Raw genomic sequence first — 13970 nt, 5'->3', positions numbered from 1 at the left:
ACCGATATTCGGTACTCCTCAGCATCGTATGCAGAAGCGGTTAAATTAAGATGCATTGCTCGAAAATAAAGATGCTTGTTATACTTTCGGTTCGGTTTTACTCTGTGTCGTACCCAACCCAATCCGACGACAGCAGCCGCCCCGGATTGATCGTCGCCACCCACACCAGAGGAGAGTGCACACACGATGCGTCAGTTTCGGGACGCCAGTTGCTGGACCGTCGTCGTCGCCGTCTAGAAAGAGGGGCTACCGATTTCCCTCGGGTGCTGGTTTATGGGGGGATTCCAAACGAAAATAGCTACGATACTGCATTTCGGTGGATGCAGTGCGAGTGCAGCTAGAGTACAAGCGGTTGTCGGACGCGGTTCCGTCTTGGCTTTTCGATAGGGCAAATGGTTTATAATTTTCACGCGTATCGATAGCATATTTCAAACAAGGTTGTTGTGCATATTTTTTTTAGAATTGCTTTATAGCTTACAGTAAAGAAAAATACTTATAGACAGCATAGCTTATGCACAGCTTATGAGACAATATGTTATACTTATTGCTTAGCCATAAAAATGCACATAACGAGCATTGGCAATTTATGGTTGGGGCTACAGCAGTCCGTATAAGCGCAATGCGTCAGTGCATCACTAAAAATGATTTAAGCATTAAATTTATTATGGCTTGCCTGATACTCTGTTAGGCTTATACCAAACTATCTCAGTACTGTTATGAGAAAAAGAAGTTATTTACCCTCATTCTTGTATCTATAGTTTGAAAAGAGGTTCATTAAAAGCGAAGATATTGATGATGAAATTTTATTTAATTTAAAAATCTCACATAACGCACAGCACACTCCATATCCGATTTTGTCATTGTATAATAGGTGTTTAAAACAAATATGCTATAATCACACTATTTAGGGCAAATGTTTTTTATTCAATAAAACAAATATTCTTTTGGTACACAAATGAATGTGCTGCGCATTCAAATACAAGCAATCTTTGCACAAACACAAAAGGTGCACCATCTTCGTAAGATGATGGATTATCCGGCAGGATTCCGAGCCGAACAGAGAGCTAAACCTCATCCATACCGACCGTGTAAGTTTCTGCCGTTTGCTGCTCCTGCTGTTGTGTTGTTACCATAATTGGCCCAAATTCAAGAATTAATCAATTTTTAACACTGCAATCTGCGTCCTCAGCCTCCTTCACCTCGGGTACAATCAGCAAGCGGAAACTTCAATTATAGCTCTTTCAGATGAGCTTCCCGGGAAAGAACCCCGGTGGGACTCGGTTGCAGGGAAAACGCTTTCGCTTCCGACGAGGGGGAGCATAGATTGGGAACACTAAAATGAGTTCGCTGTCGCCGGAGCGAGAGATGTGGGGAGGCAAGATGAAGCAATGTCTTAATCCACTTAAGCGCTGCATTTCCAGAGGGCCAAAATTTTCCACAGACGCATATCCTTCGTCGGAATGTTATTCCGTTTTCCGGGGAGGGAAACTTATTAGATTTCATGTTTACTGGCAATGTCTTTCGCGCGTTCGTTGTGCCAACAGCACGTCCCGGCCCATGAGTGTCAAGCTTCATTAGATCCAATGGGATCCTGTGCGGCACGACGATTCCCGGGGATTCCATTACTGGTGGTTGGGTGCCTACCACTAGCTTCCATCTGGATTATAGTGGTTCGAAGCGTACGGAGGGTGAATTAGTCTTCGGTTGATAAATATGATATAGTGCGAAATAATGCAATTTCGGAAGCTCCTCTCCCTCGCCTATCGACCAACGGCGGGTGTCACGATCCCCCATGGATGTGATGACAGAAATCCATTTCGATGAAAGGCCCAAAATGACGTCTTTTCTAAGGGGGGAAGAAATGCTGAGCTAAAGTGGGGCGACCGTGGTTTTGGGTTGAATTTTCTACCGAGAATGAAGTTGTTTGGAGAACTTAGAGATAAACTGATAAACAAATAATTGAGCTCAGTACTTGAATAAAGTATCCAAAAACTTTGATCCAGCGTTGCCGGTTGCGGAACCATGGAAGAAACATTTCGACAATTGTGTGTAATTTGCGGACCGGATTGAGAAAGAAACCATTGTTATGAACGTAATATTTATGGTCGCCATTTGACGATGTAAAAAAATTAATAACACCACCATCGCAACTGCGAAACGCTCCCATCCAGGAATTCAGTGTGCAACCTGCTGCAGCCGAAAGTAAACATTTATCCACCCAAGTGCAGTATTGCAGAAATAATCCAAATGAAGTGAAAAGTGCGAGTAAATGCCGCGACGAAAGGGGAAAAATTGATGCTGCAGTTGGCCAAATTAATCCCACAACAACCGGTTCGCACGCAGTCGAGAAACGTTAGTAGTAGGTGCCTATTTTTAGACGTTACGATTTTTGGCGCGTTTGCGAAAAGACTGACTGCAGTTGAACTCGCAGTGATGAGTCTTTAATGCGTTGCATTGGTAAGGTAAATAAACGGCTGCTTCTCTAGAATGTAATCGAGAGTAGGACGCTCAGATTAGGAAAATTATTGGCAATCTGCAACCCAAATCTTTAACCCAAAGAAGTGAAAAATGATAATAAAGAACATACAGTGTTGAGAAGCCACCATATGTGACTTGTAATAAATAATTTGTAATAAATCATGAGTTTGTGACATACTCATCATTTATTAATATTTATCATTAATACTTAAGCTACTAACAAATCCCCCCATTTAAAAAAAAGATAATAAAGAACAGGTGTGAAATTATCTGGAGAAACAATCATGTTCTTATTATGACTACAAGTTGCTATCGCATCTCATGCTTTGAAAGATGACATTAAAAATCACGGTGTTATTGCTATCTGTGGAGTATTTTGAAAAAAACAAAAATTATCAGCCAGAAAGTTAGAATGTAATTAGATAAACCTAAACTATCTCAGATTTTTATACTTCGAAGCAATCATCCCGTAAAAATTTATAAGTGTGTTCGATTGGCGTTAGGCTTAGTGAGTTTAGTCATTTAAAATAGTTCAACATCGTGAAGTTCAATAAAACCGATACTATAATTAGAGCAAATTTGGATGCAATTGAATTCAAATTTTATAAATACTACGTTTTTGTCGCATTCATCGACACTTCTTTTGCTTGGCCAGCCTTTGGAGAGAGTCGCCGTAACTGTGCCATGTGGCCAAACTTTTTGAAAGACGTAGTTCTACATCAAAATTTGACATCTCTATCAGTCAAACTTTAACCGTGATATTGAAAACAGTGTAACTACTCCGTTCAGAAGAGTGCGTGTTCAAAGAACGGTACACCGCCGCGTCGAAAACGGACATCGTGCGGCACTTCGTGGACGCCGGATACGCTCATTCCGGCATCTACAACATCTTGGCACTATTGGACAACAATCCGAACGGCCAACGACCCTGAGAGACAAGAAGCTCTAAAGGAAGCTGAAGAGGGAGACCAAGTGAAAAGTGGCAGCACAGTGAAAAAGTACCTGGCTAGCATGATCATACCTGTCAGGAATTGGCAGTCCCGTGCAGTAGACGGTGTCCACTGATTTCGGAGCTGCAGCACGGTGTCAAAATATCGATTATTATCGAATTTTCATGTACCTCTGATTTTTTTTCGCAAAAATGTTGCCAACTGGATAAGAATCAAGGATCGGGGAGTTAAAAATATTTCATCGGCGATTTTTTGAAAAATTTGGATTTTAATTTTTTTAGCGCAAATCTACAAAAAAAATCCCTCTATCTTCACTAATGTCAGTCATTTTAACATAGTCAGCAACCAGTGCATTTGAGGGAAGTGCAGTGTCATTTAATTTAAAAAAATTAACAATAAAGTCAGTCATTTTACCACAGACAAACAGACGTATCACTCCATACAATATTCTAAAAAAAATGTGGTACCGATTATTTTGTGCGACACGTACTGGACATATTCCGCAAATGATAAACTTACAGCCTTTCTGCTGTTTCTGGCAGCACGGCACGCGACTGTCTACTGGATTCAAAGGTAATAGGGCTGATGTGCACCATCGCTGTGGCGGAAATATTCCGCGTAATTGAAACTCATTTGAATTGACCGTTATTTTACACCGTGTGCAGGCAATAACGCAGCGGCAGCGGCTGAAAATGATGGTCTAGTCAATTTTCCCGGCGAATCGCAACATGAGAGTGCTGATGGACGACGAGACCTATCTCAGCCTGGATGGCAACGACTGGCAGGGCACTTCGTATTCTACATCCCCCAAGAAGGAATTTCACACACCAAATTTCCCACCAAGGTGCTGCTTGCAATCAGCGACAATGGGATGCCAAAGCCGATCTTTTTTCACTCCGGACCGACCGTGAACTGCAAAATTTATAGTGCGAAATGCCTGCCGAAAGTTGCGTCGATTATCAAGAGATAATATGAGGGCGAAGACGCGTTCTGGCCGCATCTGGCGTTGGCCCACTACTCGAAGCGATTGTTGGAGGAGATGGAATGGCTTCATATCAATGTGGTACCCAAGTCGGCGAACCCGTTCAACGTCCCTCAGCTGCGTTCCATTGAGAATTTCTGGGCAAACCTAAAGCGTAAAATCTATTTTAAGTTATCTTCTTTAGGAATATTACCAAACTCAATTATATATCTTATTTTTTTTATCGTCATCCGAAAAAAGTCCATTTTTTCAATTAAAACGTTGAAATAATCGCTTAAACAACGATCGTTAGTAAATCCAGTCGATTGCGCCAGACACCAGATTTGTTTTACCTGATTTCAATACTATTCCTGCCTAATCAAAGAATGTGACAAAGTGCAACTCGAATGACAAGTGAAGTCCGTAAATGTTCATGAAAGTTTATACTGTCTGTCAAATTACAGTAAGGAAATTTTATTGGTACAGTCAACCTAGTTCTTTAATTGAATCGAAATTACTTTGGATGATTTAAGATTGGCGGTTTTTTTTTCACGCGATACCGCAATAATTCAAAAAAAAAAAAAATCGCGGATTTTCGAATTACGCGGTTTGAGAAACAAAAACGTCTGAGTGTGAATCATTGAGTAGAAAACATAGTCGAAAAAAACCCTCCGCCCTCCGAAAGATTCAAAGTGACCGTCAAAAAGAACAATTTCATCTACTGTCGTAAAGCGTCTCGGGTTTTTTCCAAAGTCTTCTTGGTGGTTTACTTTACGCAGATTTTGAATTGACGTGAGTTTTTTACTCAGATTTTCGAATTAACGCGGTTTTTTACGATGAATGTATCCGCTTGAAAATAGTAGGAGGGTGGTATCCAAAACACGACCGCATAGTTGACGTAGGACTACAATAGTTTTATATTTCCCTTTGAGGCTCTGTTTGATTTGAGCTCGTTTAACTTCTGGCACGGTTCGATTTTGGCACACATGTGCCAAGAACGAGCGATTATGTCTAATTACATTTCTTAGTTTTCTTAATTATTTCAACCAATTTAAGCTCAACATCCTCCAAAAGAAGGGTATTTTGGTTCTTTATGTTGCCGAAGCGGATGACCGGAATCGGTAAAACGGTCAATAATGATAATGATCATGATCTAAGCAGTACTAAGCCTCTAATTACTCGGGTAGTAATATCAAGTATCTAGGTCGTCAGCCTCAATTCATAAAGCGCCACTTCTAACGACTTGGAACTAAAACTAGTTCATTGGTGGAAATATCTATGAAAAAAGTCATGAAAAGAGAACCGTTCATTTTTGGCATGGTTCAATCTTGGCAACAGGAAAATTCTCCCGTGTCGTGTTTGGCAAAATCGAACGGGGTCTGTATTTTGATTATTTATTTGCATCACTCTATTTTAGAAGAAAAAAAATTATCTTTAACATTGACGAATACCATTCAACCTCCTTCAATACGCGAAAAAGCAAGCTTCCATACAGACCGAAATTGAGTACGATTTAGTAGAATTGAACAATATTTATTTGTCTTGTGAACGATGGCTCACTCTCCGATCACCAAGAAGCAAAGATGTCACATAATAAAATTTTCCTGCAGTTACAAGCTCGTGGAAAAAATAACGATCAACGTACAGAATTTTGTTGTCCCCGGTTGCGTAGCGTATTTTGCGGCACCCGAATAATCATATTGAATTCTGATATTTGCTACTATATGAAACAAGAAGAAGAAGACAAATAAAACGACAATTCGATTGTGTTCCAGATCGCAAAACGATACCTACGCGTTAATCCAACACGCCCCACTGTGCGTTGACAGCGGCAATGTAGTCTTCACTTGGCTTGGCTGCACACAAATAAATATCGAGTTCTACTGCACTGATAGACGAGTGACCAGCGCTCTATTCATACATTGCTCGGTGCAGTCCTGTTGCTTGTGACAGCAAGTTTTCCTTCAAGACATAAGTTTTAATAACATTCTAACAGCAGAACATAAATCTATCTAATAGTGGAGGTGGTTATGAACTTTCCGAAAAAGCTACACCTTCAAGACATGAAAATAGTCTAGGCTCATAGTAGCGAACATTATATGACCTATTGGGACGAGGAGGTTCTGTCAATTTTTTTTTTTTGCCACTGCTATACAGGATATCACAGCAGGCAGTTGGTGTTTAATCATGAAGTCTGTGCCAGGCGTGCTCGCATGTGATTGGTGCATTGTTCTAGAAAATTCGACCTTGAAACTTTTATGAAATTTCCACTGTTTAACAATGAAAATATAATGATAACTGAGGAATCACAAAATTGTCCATCATTTTATCAATCCAACGACATATTGATTATCATGATCCATCATGTGGTTACATCAGTATTACCGTTTGAAATCATTCATTCCAACGTTACACCTTGGTTTTAGTTTCCGCAGAATGTATCTCGATATAGTGCGGTTAGACGTAGTTACGTCAAAAAACCTGACTGTATATATTTTCTCTGTTTATAGAATTTTTAGCATAATCGGATACAAAACCAGTCATTTTACCTAAGATCCAATTAAATTTAAGTTTTTTTAGATAGACAATTTTGTTGCACAAAACTCTCAGCAGCATTTCGGTTCGGCTACTCTCACGGAATAAAATTTCTTTTACAAAAATTTTGTCATGAATTGTATTCAGCACAGGCAAAGTCAAGCGGTAAAGAGGAAATGCATTAAAAATGTCCCTTTTTTGATTTGACCGAAACTTTGCACAGTTGTTTTTTGAAGCTAAAGATGCTATTTTGTACTATTCGTATTTTTTTTAATCATGGCTAATTTGTAAAAAAGGTTTATGAAAAAAGGGTATTGATAATCAGAAATATTGTTATAGCCAAAACGATTTGTTTTATCGGTGTGACGTCTTTGTATTTTCGAAAAAATATACAACGTAAAAAAAACATTTTGCCCAACGAAAAAATTAAACGCGGAAAAACGAAACGGAAAAAGCTCTCATTTTTCAAAAAAAAAATTTCTCATAAAACTACTAAAGATGGACTAAATAGTAATGGGTATCTGATCATGGAGAAATGAGAAACAAGAAAGTGAAACTTTCACAAAAATGAAAAAATATAGCCAGATCTATTTCAGGTGTATGAAGTCTTTAGCAGAATTGTAGATAGTAATTTTGTCCAGACAAAAAAAAAAAACAACAGGAGACAGAAAAAATAATTTAAAAAAAAACACATAAATGTAATTATAAATTATGAATCTCAAAAAAAAAAACTTTTCGTGAATCTCAATACAAAAACAAAACATTTTATTGTACTAAGAGTAATAAAAAATAGGAAAATTCAACTTTGTCATAACATACGAATTTAAATAAAAAAATGTTTACAGGGTTTATTTTTTTGAAAGACAAAATTACTTTCAACAACTTTGTTGTAGACGTCACACCGAAAAAACAAATCTTTCTGGCTTTGAAAATAATTGTAATCATAAATTATTTTTTTTGTCATAATCATTGTTCACAAATAGCGGGGGCCTAGTGTGGTTGGTAACGTCTCCGCCAACCACGCTCGACGCCTGGGTTCGAATCCCACCGCCGACATAGGTGTCGATAGTTGTGGGGTGGCGTGATCCACTCACAACCAACCCAACTGGTCTAGATTCAATCCTAGCCGACACCGGGAGATTTTCTGAGGTGAAAAATCTCTGGGATCACGCCTTCCATCGCATGAGGAAGTAAAGCCGTTGGCGCCGGTCCGTTAATAAACGGGTCATGAGTTAGGGACCTGGGTGTGGAGTCGCCTCCCTGGGCGTCGGTAATTGGCCACAACAGTGGCGGAAATAGACCGACGGAAAGTAAGCGAGAATAAAAAAAAAAAATTGTTCACAAATCAGTCGTGATTTAAACAATTTTTTTTAACAATATGACATCCTTAGCCCATAGAACTATCTGCCCAAAGTGTCAACCAGATCAAAAATGGTGGATTAGAATAGAGGGCCGTTTTTTATAGAATTACATTGAAGTCTCAGAAGTTAGCTGGTCCAAACCTGATACAAATCAGGTCTTCGCATTTCTCCCATAATTTCATCTTTTGAGAAAATGTTTCGCTCAAGAAGTGTTTTTTTTCATGAAATTTCAATGTTATAAAGGCATTTAAGTGAAAAATCTTTGAATATTTGTTTTTAAAGGCGAATATTGTTTGTAAAGGCGAATTATCTTTGAAAATGGCTCATTTTCAAGACTATTTTTCTAATAGTAGCTATAACGTATGAAATCTCCATCAAATTTTCTGAACATTAGCAGGAGAAGTTGTTTGATGACACTATATATTTGAAGTATTGTTTCTAAACAGTGAAGTAATTACCCTACATCAAGTTATCAAGCACAGGCAAATGAAATGCGGTGAAGTCTCAGAAGTAAACTGGTCCGATCACGATACAAAACAAGTGTTCCCATTTTAAGTTCCAACTTTTAAAAAAATCTTGCGCATAAGAAGTGTTTCTATGTGACTTTTAAATGTTATAGAAGCATTTTACTAAAAAATATACTGCTATCTTAAAGCAAGGCATTTCTGAACATCATCAGGGAAAGTTGTTCGATTCTACTGGTGCATATTTGAATTAATTTTTCGTTTACTAGTGAAGCAATCTCGCATTTGAAAATTGGTCCGATCATGGTACAAAACCTTAATATTAAATTTAGTACATATATAATATTTTCCCAATTTTTAACCCTTTGATACCGATCTTATATAATCGTGTAGGTAGAAGGTGATCTCTGAAAGTCTAATTCATTGTTTTATCGACCACAATGCTAGTGTCAACATCGCAATTGCTACGAAAAAGAAAAAAAAAACCGAACCAAATGAGAATATTCAATATAAGAATTACTTCGGTTTAGGTTTTGTTTTACGTCACTTTTTATCTACGCAATTGTATGGGCTCAGTCTTGAAGGGTTGCATTTAAGAAATTAATCTTTTAACAAAAAGAAATCAAGAAAAAATCAACGCTTTTTCATTTGTTAATATTTAGTGTTTATTTTAAAATTGTTGGTAATCAAAAATTTTCAAAATAAGTTATCTGAGATAGGTACAATTCAAGGTATAAATAAAACCTATGCCAAAATACCCGTTTGGAACATTACTTTTGAGTCTCAAAATTTATTTTCACTTTCGAAAAATTAAAATACTTACTCAAATACGTGTGCAAAGTTTCATTCACAATAAAAATGGTCTAATAAATTTTTATGTATTCTCAGACTACTGGGCATGGAAAACTCTAAAAATGATGTGGTAATATTTGAACTTTTAGTTCGCAATTAGAGAGCACATAAAGTTAGCAACACTGGAGTTGCGTGCCAAATCTTAATGAATCTCTAGGAATTCGACTTTATCAGAAATATTAAACGTTTAGAAAACCCAAAAGTATGAATATGGGTGACATAAAATGAAAACGAAATTTTGAACGGCCTTAGTTATTAATTTTTAAATTCTATAAAATTTCAGGCCAAATTTTTAATGCAGGAATCTTAAATGAAATCAGCATAACATAAATAGGGGAACACCAAAGTCGTAGTAATTACGATAATAACCAAAAACAAAACTGTGCTATTAGCGCTATAAATGGCACTTGCCGTCAGCATCCTCAAAAACTCGAATCCATGTTCGCTGATACAAAATTTGCTGTAGCATACCTGAAGTTGTTATTTGCAATCAAAAAAAAAAATCCTATAAAATCAATTCAAAGTCTACACATCCATCCACAATCCACTATCCACGGAACTACGTTTCCGACTAGAAACTCTTTCCGTTTATCCAGCCAGCAGCTTCAAAATCGAGATTTGTGCACCACCTCGCCGGTAATCCGCAATTCGTATACACACTGTAGATCACCGTGTTCCCTTGCATATCCTCTTCGAATCAAAACTTCTCCATCCTCGCACCATCATCGGGGTTGCTCAGCATCAGTAGCCTGCAGCAACCCGCCAAGCCCTTCGGTGACACATTAATCCCTAGTTAATCCTATTTTCGAACTTTCATTCCGTCCGTTTGCTTCGTCAATGTTTAGTGCATCTATGTATGTATTTTTTTTAATTCAATTTCGCGCCTAAGCCCCCAAAAAAGCTCGCCTCATTTCCACTTTCTCGACGTCGGCATTTACTATCTTTGTCTCGGCTTTTGATTTCATTTGCTTTTTTTGAATTCAATTTTGTTCACCGCACCGCAGAAGTTAAGCGCCTTTCTGCTTCTTCGGCTTTGTTATGAATATTGTTATTAATCCATTCAGGCACTCCTGCAAGCTCCCCCTGCTTCTGTCACTCTTATCCTATCGCTCGCACCCCTCGTCCCCTTTACACGTGCTTGCACTGGTCCATCTCAGCTCTTCCCCCCCTCCCCTTGTATCGTTTAAGTATTCACAGACGGACAGATTCGGCATCGATGTGTTAACTTAATGTGAACCGCGTCGCCGACGTAGCCGTCGTGCGTTATGTAAGGGTGAAATTTTTTTTATGCTTCTTTCACTTCACTTTCCACCGTCGCCGCAACCGTTTTCATCATCTCATCAACGCACGCACGCAAACAACCACAGGCAGGACGGGGAGTGCACGCGAATGGTGTTACGATGGTCGTCTCTGAAACTTTCGGTGGTCAACCCGACAGCTTAGTACCGACCGAAGAGGGGGGCCCAAAATTTCTTTTTCTTCCGCCACTGCGCCGAAGTGGCTGATTTTTGCTTCTTTTCTGTTTCTCAAAAATCACCACCAACAGGCTTTTGCATCATCAATGACGCTGATAAAATACACTCGCGGAAAAGGTGTTACGAAAACGCTACACTACTGTTATTTCACTGTTTTTTTTTCGATTGAGGCACTTTGAAGCTTATTGGGGGCTCTGGCGTAGTTTGGTTTTCTCTTCCAAGTTGGATTCAAACTAGGGCTGGTAACTGGTCACTTAAAGGGCTTTTTTCGATTTTTGATTTGATTGACACTTACACATTCTTAAGCTACTTGCGCTAAGCCATGGAATCCAAAAGATTTTTTTTCAACTTTCGATTCAAATCACGACTCTTCTCTCAATAGTTGTTCACTGAATGCGGGAGTTGTACCCGGTTTCAAGGCACTGATGAATGGGAAACTCCTGTTCCCGGTATCCACTGGAGATAAACCGGATACACGGTTCCGGAAACGGGACAGTAAGACACAAAATAGCACCGACCCGGAGTAAGCTACGAAAAGCGCAATAGCGAATATACGAACTCCCCGAACAGAGAGATGCGTTCAATACGAAGTACGGCGAAAGACTGGTCATAGAGAAACAGACAAAACATAATATTTCCACAGCAACTTCGAAGGCTGCACAACATACAGGCCTATGCGGGCTGGTGGAACCGAGTGGAGAGCACAACCACGGGGTTCGCTTTTTTTCGGTTTCTCTTTAGCAGTGGCCGTTTTCTTTTGCAGTCCTCTGCTGCTGTTTACTTTACTATTCTCTTTTACCTATCTCGCAATATTCGCCACACCACAGCTCAGCAGTGCATCACTAGCTGTAATTTCGCTCGCAACTACTCTCCGGAACTACGCCGGTTCTCTCGCTTTTCGCTCATTTTCTGTACGGTGCAGCGACCGCGCGCGTCCACCACCCACTTTTCCCAACCCAACAGCAAGACAATGTGGAGCAGCACTTTTGCGTTACATCGATATGCTGCTGCTGCTGCTCTATGTTCTCAGTTAGCTCTCTTATGCTCTGCGTGTTATGCTGTTTCTTTATCCCGCCCGCTGCAGTTCTTTGGGTTGGCTCTCTGTAAGAATTTCCAATACAACGGGGCCGCCACGCGGTACTTTGCTGCCACACAGACGAACAAGAGAGCATGTGGTTTATGTTGATGTTTTCTGCTTCTCTCGCTTTACTTTTTTGTTGTCTGGAGTACATAGTACAGATTAATTATTACTCTTCGCGACAGTTATGTTTTCTGACAAGATGCTTTTAGAACAACACGAAATTAGCTTTTAAAGTTGCTTCCAAACCAATGGAAAATCATGGACCAAAATTAATTACGTCAGTAAGCTAGTTGATTCTATTCGGTGTCATGTGACTTGTTGCTCATCTCTTGGGGTTGTCTAGTCTAGATTAATTTGTGTTGTGATTGACGGACAACTCGAACTATGAACAACACGAAATTAGCTTTTAAAGTTGCTTCCAAACCAATGGAAAATCATGGACCAAAATTAATTACGTCAGTAAGCTAGTTGATTCTATTCGGTGTCATGTGACTTGTTGCTCATCTCTTGGGGTTGTCTAGTCTAGATTAATTTGTGTTGTGATTGACGGACAACTCGAACTATGAATACATACAACACATGTCCGATCGCTACCGGCATGGTAAAATCGATTAATTTGTTGAGTTAATTTGAATTAGTTCTAGTGAACATCTCATTGTCTTCGTTGCAATCTATTTTGTTTTTACAAGAAATTTGCTGAACGTGATAGTTAAAAATATTTATTGTAAAATTCGAATGAAATATCAATATGACAAATCAATGAGGGAGCTCTCCTCTGAACATGTTGAAGGAAAATGCCACTCTGAAGAGTTATCTATAAGAGGTTTTTCATGATTTACCACACAAAGCAGAGCAAAGCTCAGGTGCTACGATCTTCCGGAACTTGACCTTTTGTTTTTTCGACGCAGATTTCGCATTTAGTCGTTCCAGCCGAAATTCGAACAAGCTTATGCAGTTTAAACGTAGAATATATTTGAGGATTTTTTTTTGTTCATCTATAATTTATTTGACACGGCACAAATACAATTTAATATTTAACGGCGCCAATTATATCTGGTAGCTTACTTTCTAAAGTATCTTAATAACCAAAAGCAAATTTTTTATCCTCGCTGCCGACTACGAGCTGAAACTAAATGTAACTTAAAGCTATAATATTTTGCATTAAAAGCACTGGTTTACTGTATGATGGTTTTCATTGCCATAGGTAAGCACATGTTCCGCTGCTGGGCCAAGATATTACGGACTGGCATATTGGGTTGTCTCCCTCGGGCCTTGAGAGTATCGTGCGGGTCTGATTGCTGTTTCCGGATCCGGGGTCTTAACGTGTTCTTGTCGTTAGGCTGGATGCAGGCGGAAGGGGATAGGACTAAACTGGGGCGTGGATGGATTTCAGGAAAACGTATATAAGGGACATGTAGGATAGGTCACGGCTCGCCAAGACATCACGAACAGGAACAGCCGGCTGCCTACTTTCGGCCTGCAGGGAAGCTATTAATTTAGACGCTGAGCACGGTGTACAGGGCATGACCAAACAACGTGCTCTATGTCGTGATAACCTTCACCACAGGCACAGATACCCCTTTCCCCGAGCCCAACACGACGGAGATGCGCGTCAAATCTATAGTGATTGGACATAAGCCGGGACATCACGCAAATGAAATCCCGACCTACATCCAACCCCTTGAACCACGGGTTCGTCGACACCTTGGGGATTATGGAATGTAACCACCTTCCCAGTTCCCCTCTGGTCCAAGCATTTTGCCAACTGATGATCGTATTCTGACGTACAAATGCGAAAAATTCATTAAAGGCA

General features: G+C 39.4%; 1 protein-coding gene across 4 annotated transcripts in view; it reads right to left on the bottom strand.

Moving 5' to 3' along the window:
* The window catches only part of LOC129732749 (probable nuclear hormone receptor HR3), a 511429-nt gene that overhangs the window by 342714 nt on the left and 154745 nt on the right, over positions 1 to 13970 (bottom strand). Inside the window, exon 1 of one of the 4 annotated variants that reach the window (XM_055693933.1) lies at positions 11372 to 11677. The exons of the other annotated variants lie outside the window; for them this stretch is intronic. The gene's annotated coding sequence lies outside the window, so the exon portion shown is untranslated. Of the gene's footprint in view, positions 1 to 11371; positions 11678 to 13970 lie in introns of those variants that run through there. 4 annotated transcript variants of the gene reach the window in all.

Source organism: Wyeomyia smithii, chromosome 3 (genome assembly GCF_029784165.1).
Source record: "Wyeomyia smithii strain HCP4-BCI-WySm-NY-G18 chromosome 3, ASM2978416v1, whole genome shotgun sequence".
In the NCBI taxonomy this organism is placed as follows: Eukaryota; Metazoa; Arthropoda; class Insecta; order Diptera; family Culicidae; genus Wyeomyia; species Wyeomyia smithii.
Note: the sequence above shows the minus strand (reverse complement) of the source record. Positions and strands in the feature narration are given on the sequence as shown.